The sequence below is a fragment of the Macaca nemestrina genome, chromosome 10 (assembly GCF_043159975.1).
Source record: "Macaca nemestrina isolate mMacNem1 chromosome 10, mMacNem.hap1, whole genome shotgun sequence".
Lineage (NCBI taxonomy): Eukaryota > Metazoa > Chordata > Mammalia > Primates > Cercopithecidae > Macaca > Macaca nemestrina.
Window position 1 is genome coordinate 82528382 of NC_092134.1, and position 13189 is coordinate 82541570.

Consider the following 13189-nt stretch of genomic DNA (forward strand, 5'->3'; position numbering starts at 1 on the left):
TACAGGGAACTGAAACCACTTTGACTCTGATACCTGCCTTCTCCCCACAACTTAGACATTATTTTTAATGATTCCAAGGTTTCTGTCTTGCCACTACTGACATTTTGGGCCAAACAGTTCTTTGTTTGGGAGATGGGAGAACTATACTGTGCATTGAAGTATGTTAGGCAGATACCAGTAGCAAACTTATCCCTTGCCTAGTTTTAACATCCGAAAATTTTCTCCAGATATGTTACCAAATGTTCCCTGGGGGCAAAATTATGCCCAAGTGAGAACAACTGTTGTGTACAGACAATGTTTATTTACATTTACCTATATATTATCCATGACTTTCTCTGTTCTGTCTTACATCTTATACCTCCCTTTTAGCATCATTTACTTTCTTTCTGATATTTCTTTTACTTCCTTGGTGAAAGACTGTTGGTAGTAAATTCACTTTTTGTTCACAGATATTCTTGAATGATACTTTTGCTGGATATACAATTGTAGGCTCATAGTTATTTTCTCTCAGCATTTTGAAGATATTTCATTGTCTTTTGACTTTCTTTTCTATTTTATTTATTTTTCCACAGCTTATTGGGGTACAGGTGGTGTTTGGTTACAAGAATAAATTCTTTAGTGGTGATTTGTGAGATTTTGGTGCAACCATCACCTGAGCAGTATACACTGCACCCTATTTGTAGACTTTTATCCCTTGCCTCCCTCCCACCTTTCCCCTGAATCCCCAAAGTCCATTGTATCATTGATATGCCTTTGCATCATCATAGCTTAGCTCCCACATATCAGTGAGAATATATGATGTTTGGTTTTCAATTCCTGAGTTACTTCACTTAGAATAATAGTCTCCAATCTCATCCAGGTCGCTGCAAATGCCATTAATTCATTCCTTTTTATGGCTGAGTAGCATTCAATCATATGTATGTGTGTGTGTGTATATATATATATGTGTGTGTGTGTGTGTATATATATATATATACAGTTTCTTTATCCACTAGTTGATTGATGGGCATTTGGGTTGGTTCCACGATTCTGCAATTGCTAATTGTGCTGCTATAAATATGTGCATGCAAGTTTCTTTTTTGTACCATGACTTCTTTTCTTCTGGGTAGATACCTAGTAGTGGGATTGCTGGATCAAATGGCAGTTCTACTTTTAGTTCTTTAAGGAATCTCCACCCTGTTTTCCATAGTGGCTGTACTAGTTTACATTCTCACCAGAAGTGTGGAAGCATTCCCTGATTACTGCATCCATGGCAACATCTACTGTTTTTTTTTTTTGTTTTTTCTTTTTTAATTTTTTGATTATGACCATTCTTGAAGGAGTAAGGTGGTATTGCATTGTGGTTTTGATTTGCATTTCCCTGATCATTAGTGATGTTGAGCATGTTTACATGTTTGTTGGCCATTTATATATCTTCTTTTGAAAATTGCCTATTCATGTCCTTAACCCACTTTTTGATGGGATTTTTTTTTCTTGCTAATTTGTCTGAGTTTGTGGCAGATTCTGGATATTAGTCCTTTGTCAGATGTATAGATTGTGAAGATTTTCTCCCACCCTGTGGGTTGTCTGTTTACTCTGCTGACTGTTCCTTTTGCCATGCAAACGCTCTTTAATTAAGTCCCAGCTATTTATCTTTGTTTTTATTGCATTTGCTTTTGGGTTCTTGGGCATGAAATCTTTGCCTAAGCCAATGTCTAGAAGGGTTTTTCCAATGTTATCTTCTAGAATTTTTATACTTTCAGGTCTTAGATTTAAAGTCCTTAATCCATCTTGAGTTGATTTTTGTATAAAGCAGGCAACAAGAATCCAGTTTCACTCTCCTACATGTGGCTAGCCAATTATTCCAGCACCATTTGCTGAAAAGGGTGTCTTTTCCCCATTTTATGTTTTTGTTGGCTTTGTTGAAGATCAGTCGGTTGTAAATATTTGGGTTTATTTCTGGGTTCTCTATTCTGTTCCATTGGTCTATGTGCCTATTTTTATACCAGTACCATGCTGTTTTGGTGACAATGGATTTATAGTATAGTTTGAAATCAGGTCGTATGATGCCTCCAGATTTGTTCTTTTTGCTTAGTCTTGCTGTGGCTATGCGGGCTCTTTTTTGGTTCCATATGAATTTTAGAATTGTTTTTTATAATTCTGTGAAGAATGATGGTGGTATTTTGATGGGGATTGCATTGAATTTGTAGATTGCTTTTGACTGTATGGTCATTTTCACAATATTGACTCTACCCATCCATAAGCATGGGATGTGTTTCCATTTGTTTGTGTCATCTATGATTTCTTTGAGCAGTGTTTTGTAGTTTTCCCTGTAGAGGTCTTTTGCCTCCTTTGTTAGGTATATTCCTAAGTATTTCATTTTTTTTGCAACTATCATAAAAAGGGTTGAGTTCTTGATTTGATTCCCTGCTGTTAGTATATAAGAGAGCTACTGATTTGCGTACATTAATCTTGCATCCGGAAACTTTGCTGAATTTTTTTTTTTTTTTTTTTAAGAGGGAGTCTCATTCTGTCGCCCAGGCTGGAGCTCAGTGACACAATCTCGGCTCACTGCAATCTCCGCCTCCTGGGTTCACACCATTCTCCTGCCTCAGCCTCCCGAGTAGCTGGGACTACAGGCACCTGCCACCACGCCCGGCTAATTTTTTGTATTTTTTAGCAGAGATGGGGTTTCACCATGTTAGCCAAGATGGTCTCAATCTCCTGACCTCGTGATCTGCCTGCCTCGGCCTCCTAAAGTGCTGGGATTACAGGCGTGAGCCACCACGCCCGGCCTTGCTGAATTCTTTTATCAGTTCTAGGAGCTTTCTAGAGGAGTCTTTAGGGTTTTCAAGGAAAATGATCATACTGTCAGCAAACAGTGACACTTTGACTTCCTCTGTACTGATTTGGATGCTCTTTATTTTTTTCTCTTGCCTGATTGCTCTGGCTAGGACTTCCAGTACTATGTTGAAGAGGAGAGGTGAGAGTGGGCATCCTTGTCTTGTTCCAGTTCTCAGAGGGAATGCTTTCAGCTTTTCCCCATTCAGTATTATGTTGGTTGTGGGTTTGTCATAGATGGCTTTTATTACATCGAGGTATATCCCTTGTATGCTGATTTTGCTGAGAGTTTTAATCATAAAGGGATGCTGGATTTTGCCAAATGCCTTTTCTGCATCTATTGAGAAGATCATGTGATTTTTGTTTTAAATTTTGTGTCTGTAGTGTATCACATTTATTGACTTGTATATGTTAAACCATCTCTGCATCCCTGGTGTGAAACCCACTTGATCATGATGGATTAACTTTTTTTTTTTTTTTTTTGAGATGGAATCTCCCTCTGTCACCCAGGCTGCAGTGCAGTGGCACAATCTTGGCTCACTGCAACCTCTGCCTCCTGGGTTCAAGCGATTCTCCTGCCTTAGCCCCCTGAGTAGCTGGGAGTCTCCCTCTGTCACCCAGGCTGGAGTGCAGTGGCACGATCTCAGCTCACTGCAACCTCTGCCTCCTGGGTTCAAGCAATTCTCCTGCGTCAGCCTCCCAAGTAGCTGGGATTACAGGTGCCTGCCACCATGCCCAGCTAATTTTTCTAATTTTAGTAGAGACAGGGTTTCACCAAGTTGGCCAGGCTGGTCTCAAACTCCTGACCTCAGGTGATCTGCCCACCTTGGCCTCCCAAAGTGCTGCGATTACAGGGGTGAGCCACTGCGTCCAGCAGGTGGATTGTCTTTTTGATATGTTGTTGGATTTTGTTAGCTAGTATTTTGTTAAGGGTTTTAGCATCTATGTTCATCAGGAATAGTGGTCTGTAGTTTTCTTTTTTGGTTATGTCCTTTCCTGGTTTTGGTGTTAGGGCAATGCTGGCTTCATAGAAAGAATTAGGGAGGGCTCTCTCTTTCTCTATCTTGTGGAATAGTGTCAAAAGGATTGGGAGCAATTTTTCTTTGAATGTCTGGTAGAATTCTGCTGTGAATCCATCTGATCTTGGATTTTTATGGTTAGTAATTTTAAAATTACCATTTTAATCTTGCTGCTTGTTATTGGTCTGTTCAGGGTATCTATTTCTTCCTGATTTAAGCTAGGAGGGTTGTATTTTTCCAGGAATTTATCCACCTCTTCTAGGTTTTCTAGTTTATGTGTGTAAAGGTGTTCATAGTAGCATTGAATTATCTTTTATATTTCTGTGGTGTCAGCTGTAATATCTCCTCTTACGTTTCTTATTGAGGTTATTTGGATTTTCTCTCTTCTTTTCTTGGTTAATCTTGCTAATGGCCTATCAATTTTATTTATCTTTTCAATGAACCAACTTTTTGTTTCATTTATCTTTTGTATTCTTTTTGTTTCAATTTCATTTAGTTCTGCTCTGACCTTGGTTATTTCCTTTCTTCTGCTGGATTTGGGTTTTTTTTTTTTTTTTTTTTCTTGTTTCTCTAGTTCCTTGAGGTATGACCTTAGAATGTCGGTTTGTGTCCTTTCAGTCTTTTTGATGTAGGCATTTAGGGTTATGAACTTTCCTCTTAGCACCACCTTTGCTGTATTTCAGAGGTTTTGATAGGTTGCATCATTATTGTCATTCAGTTTGAAGATTTTTTAAATTTCCATCTTGATTTTGTTTTTGACCCAGTGATTATTCAGGAGCAAGTTATTTAATTTCCATATATTTGCATGGTTTTGAAAGTTCCTTTTAGAGTTGATTTCCAGTTTTATTCTACTGTGGTCTAAGAGAGTTCTTGATATAATTTCAATTTTCTTAAATTTATTGAGGCTCATTATGTGGCCTATCAGATGGTCTATCTTGGAGAAAGTTCCATGCAGTGTTGAATATAATGTGTACTCTGCAGTTGTTGGATGCAATGTTCTGTATCTGTCTGTTAAGTCTGTTTGTTCCAAGGTATAGTTTAAATCCATTGTTTCTTTGTTGACTTTCTGTCTTGATGACCTGTCTAGTGCTGTCAGTGGAATATTGAGGTCCACCACTATTATTGTGTTGCAGTTTATCTCATTTCTTAGGTCTATTAGTAATTGTTTTATAAATGTGGGAGCTCCAGTGTTAGGTGCATATATGTTTAAGATTGTGATATTTTCCTGTTGGACAAGGCCTTTTACCATTATAGAATGTCCCTCTTTGTCTTTTTTTTTTTTTTTTTTTTTTGACGGAGTCTCGCTCTGTTGCCCAGGCTGGAGTAAAAGAATTCAGGAAGTTAGTTATTAAGCTAATCTGGGAGGCACCAGAGAAAGGCGAAGCCCAATGCAAGGAAATCCAAGGTTCCTTCTTATTTGGGTAGGCTCTGTCAGAGGGAAAGTCTAGGGCTAAAGGCTGTTGTTTACATTCTTTTATCCCATTGAGTGTTCCGCTGATGTAGTACTCTCCTCCATCCTTTCCTATGGATGTGGCTTCCTGAGAACCGAGCTGCAGTGATTGTTATCTTTCTTCTGGGTCTAACCACCTAGCCTAGTCTACCAGGCTCTGGGCTGGTACTGGGGGCTGTCTGCACAGAGTCCCGTGATGTGAACCATCTATGGGTCTCTCAGCCATGAATACCAGCACCTGTTCCAGTGGAGATGGCAGGGAGTTGAAACGGACTCTGTAAAGGTTCTTAGCTTTGGTGGTTTAATGTCCAATTTTTTTTGCTGGTTGACCTCCTGCTGGGAGATGGTGCTTTCCAGAGAGCATCAGCTATGGTATTATGGAGAGGAACAAGTGGTGGGCAGGGCCCTAGAACGCCCAAGAGTATACGCCTTTTGTCTTCAGCAACCAGGGTGGGTAGGGAAGGACCATCAGATGGGACAGGGCTAGGCATATCTGAACTGACTCTCCTTGGGTGGGTCTTGCTGAGGCCACTATGGGTAATGGGGGTGAGAGTCCCAGGTCAATGGAGTTGTATACTGAGAGCGATTATGGCTGCCTCTGCTGAGTCATGCAGGTTGTCCGGGAAGTGGGGGGAAGCTGGCAATCACAGGCCTCATCCAGCTCTCACACAGTCCGAAGGGCCAGTCTCACTCCCACCATGCCCCTCAAAAGCACCAAGTCTGTTTCCAGACAGTTGGCAAGCAGGGCTGAGAACTTGCCCCAGGCTACCCACCTCCCAGAGTATTTGAGGTGTCTCCCAGGTCCTGCAGGAGCAGTCTGCTTCCTTCAGAGGCGTCTGTGGTTGTCTTGGGATTCTTGGTTTATTCCTGCAGTCATTCTGGAGCTAAAATTAATGATGCCAGCCTCCACACGCTGCTCTGTCCATCCAAGTTAGAGCTGCAATCTAGTTCTGCCTCCCGTCTGCCATGATGATCTGAATAATCAGCTCTGCAGTCTGTACAGAAGCTCCACGTTGGAGCTGCAATCTAGTTCTATCTCCCATCTACCATGATAATCTGAATAATCAGTTCTGCAGTCTGTACTCAAGCCGTGTTTCTCGAGAGTAGGCCTCAAGAAACCTACAATCATGGCAGAAGGCAAAGGGGAGACAAGCACATCTTCACATGGCAACAGGAGAGGGTGTCTTTTGGCTTTCATTATTGCTATTGAGAAGTTTTCTGAAAACTAATCTGTAATTCTATTATAAGGATTTTGCTTTTATCTCTGGTTACATTTCAGATCTTCTTTTTTTTGTTGTTGTTGTTGTTCAACTTCAGTATAATGTCTGAAAGGGAATTATGTTTTGTTTTGGCTAATATTGTGCTTATTAATATTTTATCTGGATTAATGTCTTTCATCAGTTTTTAAGAGATTTCAACCCAAATCCGTTGAATATTGCCTCTCCTCTATCCCCTTTATTCCTTCCTCTCTGGCACTCTCATTAGATGTCTATTAGATTTTCTCATTCTATCCTTCTCATACCTTATTTCATGATTTTCTCTTTTTTTCCCTCTGTGCTACAGTCTAGGAAGTTCCTTCAGCTATATCTTCTGGTTCACAAATCCTCTCTTTAGCTGTGTCTAATATGATATCTAGTTTATCCAGTGAGGTTTTTTTTTTTTTATTTTTGAGACAGAGTCTTGCTCTTGTTACCCACGCTGGAGTGCAAAGGTGCGACCTTGGCTCACTACAACCTCTGCCTCCTGGGTTCAAGTGATTCTTCTGCCTCAGCCTCCCGAGTAGCTGGAATTACAGGCATCCACTACCACGCCTAGCTAACTTTTTGTATTTTTAGTAGAGATGGGGGTTTCACCATGTTGGCCAGGCTGGTCTCAAACTCCTGATCTCAGGTGATCCACCCGCCTCAGTTTCCCAAAGTACTGGGATTACAGGTGTGAGCCATCGTGCCCTATCCAATGAATTTTAAATATTAGCAATTACTTTTTTCATTTTTAAAGATTCTGATTCTCCTTTAAATGTATCTAGTCCTTCTAAATAGTCTATTGCTCATTTTTAATTTACCTTTTACTTCTTTAAACAATTTACATACTTTTTTTATTCTATACCTAAAAATCTTAAGTCCTTGGGAGGCATAATATGTTTGTTGTTTCTGTTGTCTTTCACTATTAACGGTTTTTTTCCTTATGTGTTTGGTGATCTTTGAACTGATATTTGGTTGATTTTAATCTGTGGGATCTTAAGTGCTTCTAAACTTTAGCCCATTAAATTAATTTCAGTTATTATATTTAATTATATTAGGTATGTATGTTAAATATATTAATTATTTGTGATCTTTTTATTGTAATCCATTCAATTTCATTGAAACTTTATCTGGTTATATTCTGTGAGGCCTTAGATGAAGTTGGGTTTCTATATAAATAATTTGCATTTGATTTTGTCAGGATCAAATCTTGGGATGTTACTAAGCTAGAATCTGTTTTAAACTAAATTCTCAGCTTGAAGTTTTGTAGTCTACTCAGTGTTACTCTGGATAGCAAATCCATGTGAGTGGTATTTATAGTTATACATTTGGGGGAGAGGAAATTTCTAGGTTTTCCCCCTTCCATTAGGCAGTTTTCCTAGTAAACATGGGGATGGCGATAGGAGGTGAGGATGTGTTGGTTATATGTGGTTCATTTAAAAAGCTTTTTATTTTAAAATAATTATGGAGTTATTGGAAGTTGCAAAGATAGCACCGACAAGTCAAGTGTACTTTTTATGCAATTTCCTACAATGGTTACATCTCTTGTCACTGAAATACAATATCAAAATCTGGAGACTGATGGCCGGGCACGGTGGCTTATGCCTGTAATCCCAGCACTTTGGGAGGCTGAGGCAGGAGGATCACGAGTTCAGGAGATCGAGACCATCCTGGCTAACAAGGTGAAACTCCGTCTCTACTAAAAATACAAAAAAAAAAAATAGCCACGTGTGGTGGCAGGCGCCTGTAGTCCCAGCAACTCGAGAGGCCGAGGCAGGAGAATGGCATGAACTCGGGAGGTGGAGCCTGCACTGAGCCAAGATCGTCCCACTGCATTCCAGACTGGGCAACAGAATGAGACTCCGTCTCAAAAATAAAGAAAAAAACTGGAGACTGACATTAATACAATGCGTGTGTAGATTCATGAAACCATCACAAAAAAACAGGGTATGGAGTTATTCCATCAGGACAAAAATCTCCTTCTTGCTACCTAACCTTCTTAACCCTAGCAACTATTAATCTATTCTCTGTCTGCGTAATTTTGTAATTTCATTGTTATATACTTGGAATCATAGTATATGACATTTTAAAATTGGCTTCTTTTCACTCAACATAATGCCCTTGTCCATCTAACTTGTTGAATGTATCAATAGTTCATACCTTTTAACTGCTTAGTCATATTCTATGGTAAAGTTATACTAGTTTATTTAAGTATTCTCCTATTGAAGGACATTTTGGTTGTTTTTAGTTTTTGGCTTTTACAAATAAAGCTTTCATGAATATCTGTAAGTAGGTTTTTTGTGTGTACATTTGTATTTCTCTGGGATAAATGTCTAGGGGTACAATTCTTGGCTCATGTGGTAAGTGTATGTTCACATGAATGTTTTTAAGAAACTGTATGTCTGTTTTTTGGTGTATACACGTTTAGCATTGCTATGCTTTCTTGGTGGACTGACCCTTTTATTATTATGTAATGTGTCTCACATCCTTGTAATCTTCTTTGCTCTAAAGTCTACTTTATCTGATATTTATATAGCCATTCCTACTTTCTCTTTTTTCCATTCCAGCTTCTTTTTTTTGTCTGGATATTGGGTCTTACTCTGTTACCCAGGCTGGAGTGCAGCGGTGCCATCATAGCTCACCATAACCTCAAACTCCTGGGCTCAAGTGATCCTCCCGCATAGCTGGGACTACAGACGTGCACTACCGTACCTGGCTAATTTTTTGTTTTTATTTTTGTAGAGATGAGTTCTCCCTATGTTGCTCAGGCTGGTCTTGAACTCCTGGCCTCAAGCAATCCTCCCACCTCAGCCCCTCAAAATGCTAGGATTACAGGTGTAATCCAGCTTTCTTTTGATTAATGTAGCCATGTGTATTTTCCCCCTCCTTTTTTTTAACCTACGTAGATCACATTTGAAGTATACTATATATATAAGAACAAGGTGGGCGCAGTGGCTCACACCTGTAGTCCAAGCACTTTGGGAGGCCAAAGTGGGCAAATCACTTGAGGCCAGGAGTTTTGAGACCAGCCTGGCCAACATGGCAAAATTCCATCTGTACTAAAAATACAAAAATTAACTGGGTGTGGTGGTGCACCCCTGTAATCCCAGCTACTCGAGAGGCTGAGGCACAAGAATTGTTTGAATCCAGGAGGCAGAGGATGCAGTGAGCTGAGATTGCATCACCACCCTCCAGCCTGGGTGACAGAGCAAGACTCTGTCTTAAAAAAAAAAAAAAAGAAAAAGAAAAAAAAGAAAAAAATTATATCCTGGGTCATGAGTGTGACTCATTTTTAAAGTATAGCCATGGGACAGACTTCAGCTTTATGGTGTCTTTCCCTACTTCCCAACTTGGACAAGTTTTATTCCTTAACCATCTCCTTCCAAGGCCCATGAAACCACTGAAATCAATATTACAAGTTAACATTTTGGCAAATACTCTCAAGATCAAAGTTAACTTCTGTGTTCCAGTTCCTTCTCTAAGTTTCTATTTCACACCGAGTCCTTAACCTATGTATTCTTCCTCTTTAATAGTCTTCAGTGGGGACCTTGGTATGTACCTGTAATCTACCATGTTCTGAAGAACTAATTTAATTCTCAAAACAACTCTATGATGGGTATCATTGCTCTCACTTTAAAGATCATGAAACGGTATGACATTGTGAAAGATGAAATGTTAGGCTCACGCCTGTAACCCCAGCACTTTGGGAGGCTGAGGTGGGCGGATCACAAGGTCAGGAGATCAAGACCATCCTGGCCAACATGGTGAAATCCTGTCTCTACTAAAATACAAAAAATTAGCCAGGAGTGGTGGCATGTGCCTATAGTCCCAGCTACTCGGGAGGCTGAGGCAGGGGAATCGCTTGAACCCAAGAGGCGAAGGTTGCAGTGAGCTGAGACTGCACCACTGTACTCCACCCTGGAGACAGAGCAAGACTCCCTCTCAAAGAGAAAAAAAAAAAAATATATATATATATATATATATATATATAGATAGATAGATAGATATAGATATATAATATTAATAATATAGGGGAAATACATGAGATTTGCAACAGGCAGAACTGGGCTTGAATTCTGACTTTATCATTTAGTTCTTGTATTAGTTCAAGCAACTTATTTAACCTCTTTAAGCTTTATTTTACTCATTCATTTTATAGTATTTTCTACAGTGTTGCTGGGGGTATTAAATGAGATAATGCATTGCAATGCTTAGCATTTTAGTAAGTACCTGGCCCTAAACAAATGGTAGTTGCTTCTATTATTGTTGCTGTAATTGTTATTAAAGAGTCAATAACATGCCCATGGTCATTCAGCTAGCACATGGTGGCAGGCTGGGACTCAGAATTAAGTCTGTGATTCTAAAGCCCGTGTTCCTTTCCCTACACCATGTTGCTTTCCTTATCTTCCTTAAAAAGTATTCACAGATGGAAAAAAAGAAAAATAATAATTCACAGGTCTTTCGTACATTTATCTACTTCCTACCTAAATAATCCACAATTATTTAAATGGCTAGGGCCTGTGGGGAATAGGAAGAAAACAGGAGTCTTAGTACTTAACCTCATATATTCCTAACTGGACTATGATTTCCTCAAGAGCAGTTTAATGTAGTTATTAAATATACAGGCTTTACAATCAAAGAGACTTGGATTTGAGTCCCAGCTTCTTAATCTCTAAGATTCTCAATTACTGGTCTGTTAAATGGGGTAAAAATAACATTAACTCCCTTTTAGGAATATTGGGGGCATAGGATAAAGTAGTATATTTAAAACAGGACCCAGGACAGGCATGGTGCTCATGCCTATAAACTCAGCTACTCAGGAGACTGAAGCAGTTGGATTGCTTGAGGCCAGGAGTTTGAGACCAGCCTGGGCAACACAGCAAGACTGTCTCTTAAAAGCAAACAAACAAAAGCTGGGCACAATGGCTTATACCTGTAATCTCAGCACTTTTGGAGGCTGAGGCAGGAGGATTTCTTAAGGCCAGAAGTTCAAGACCAGTCTAGGAAACATGGCAAGACCCTGTCTCTACAAAAAAATGAAACAATTAGCTGGGCATGGTGGCACATGCCTGTAGTCCCAGCTACTTGGGAGGTTGAGGCAGGAGGATTACTTGAGACCAGGAGGTCAAGGTTACAGTGAGCCATGATCGTGCCACTGCATTCCAGCCTAGGTGACAGAGCAAGACCCTATCTCTTAAAAAAAAAAAAAAACCATACATATATACATACATAATACATTTGAAAAAGCTGGGCGTGGTGGCACGTGCCTGGAGTCCCAGCTATTGGAGAGGCTGAAGCAGGAGAACTGCTTGAGCCCAGGAGCTTGAGGCTGCAGTGAGCTATAATTACACCACTGCACTCTAGCCTGAGTGACAGAGTGAGACCACCATCTCTAAAAAAAAAAGTGTTTTAAATAGCAACAAGAACAAAAACAAGACCTGAAACATGGTAAATACTCCCAAATGGTAGCTCTTATTACCAAAGACAAAGAGGCTATGTCGTCTATGTTTTTATTCCTCCCATTAGTTCAGTCAGTTAACATTTAGTGCCCCTATATACACTAAAAAAATATATTGCAATCAGCTTGCCTGATACCAAACAAGGCATTAAATTAAAAGGAAACTAAATATGATTCCTCATAGCCTGAAGCTTATTACTTAAGATAGAGAATCCTGCTGCAGAGCTGGCTTCATAATCTGTGAGTTCAAACCACAGAAACACTTGGAACTATCATTCTATCTTAACGTTCAAGTATCTTGGCATGTACAACCAGAGAAAGTCTCTATTTCTGCTTTGGAAGAGAATTTTCTCTCCCCTCTCACAAGGAAAAACAGATCCCTCAAAAAGTTGTTTTCAGTGTTTTATAAGAACCGATAATACTTTTCAATCTCATGGCATAAAGTGATAAAAAGATAATACACAGAAACAGTCAGACATCACTTAATGATGGAGAACATTCTGAGAAATACATCGTTAGGCAATTTTGTTGTTGTATAACCATGATAGAGTGTACTTACATAAACCTAGATGGTATAGTCTGCTGCACACCTAGGGTATATGGCATAGTCTTTTACTCCTAGGCTACATGCCTGTTCAGCTGTACTCAATATTGTAGACAGCTGTGATATAGGAGTAAGCATTTGTATATCTAAACACAGAAAAGGTACAGTAGGCCAGGCTTGGTGGCTCATGCCTGTAATCCCAACACTTTGGGAGGCTGAGATGGGTGGATCACAGGAGGCCAGGAGTTCGAGACCAGCCTGGCCAACATGGTGAAACGCTGTCTTTACTAAAAATACAAAAATTAGCTGAATGCTGTGCGTGGTGGCTCACGCCTGTAATCCCAGCACTTTGGGAGGCCGGGGTAGGCGGATCACCTGAGGTTGGGAGTTCAAGACCAGCCTGACCAACATGGAGAAACCGTGTCTCTACTAAAAATACAAAAATTAGGGCATGGTGGCACATGCCTGTAATCCCAGCTACTTGGGAGGCTGAGGCAGGAGAATCACTTGAACCTGGGGGGCGGAGGCTGCAGTGAGCCGAGATTGTGCCACTGCACTCCATCCTGGGCAACAGAACGAGACTCTGGGGGAAAAAAAAAAAAGGTACAGTAAAAATATGGAAAAATAATCTTATAGACCACCATCGTGTGTGTGGTC

General features: G+C 39.9%; 1 protein-coding gene across 2 annotated transcripts in view; it reads right to left on the reverse strand.

Annotated features, from left to right (window-relative positions):
- The window catches only part of LOC105474362 (transmembrane serine protease 12), a 45693-nt gene that overhangs the window by 15796 nt on the left and 16708 nt on the right, over positions 1-13189 (reverse strand). The window lies entirely within an intron of this gene.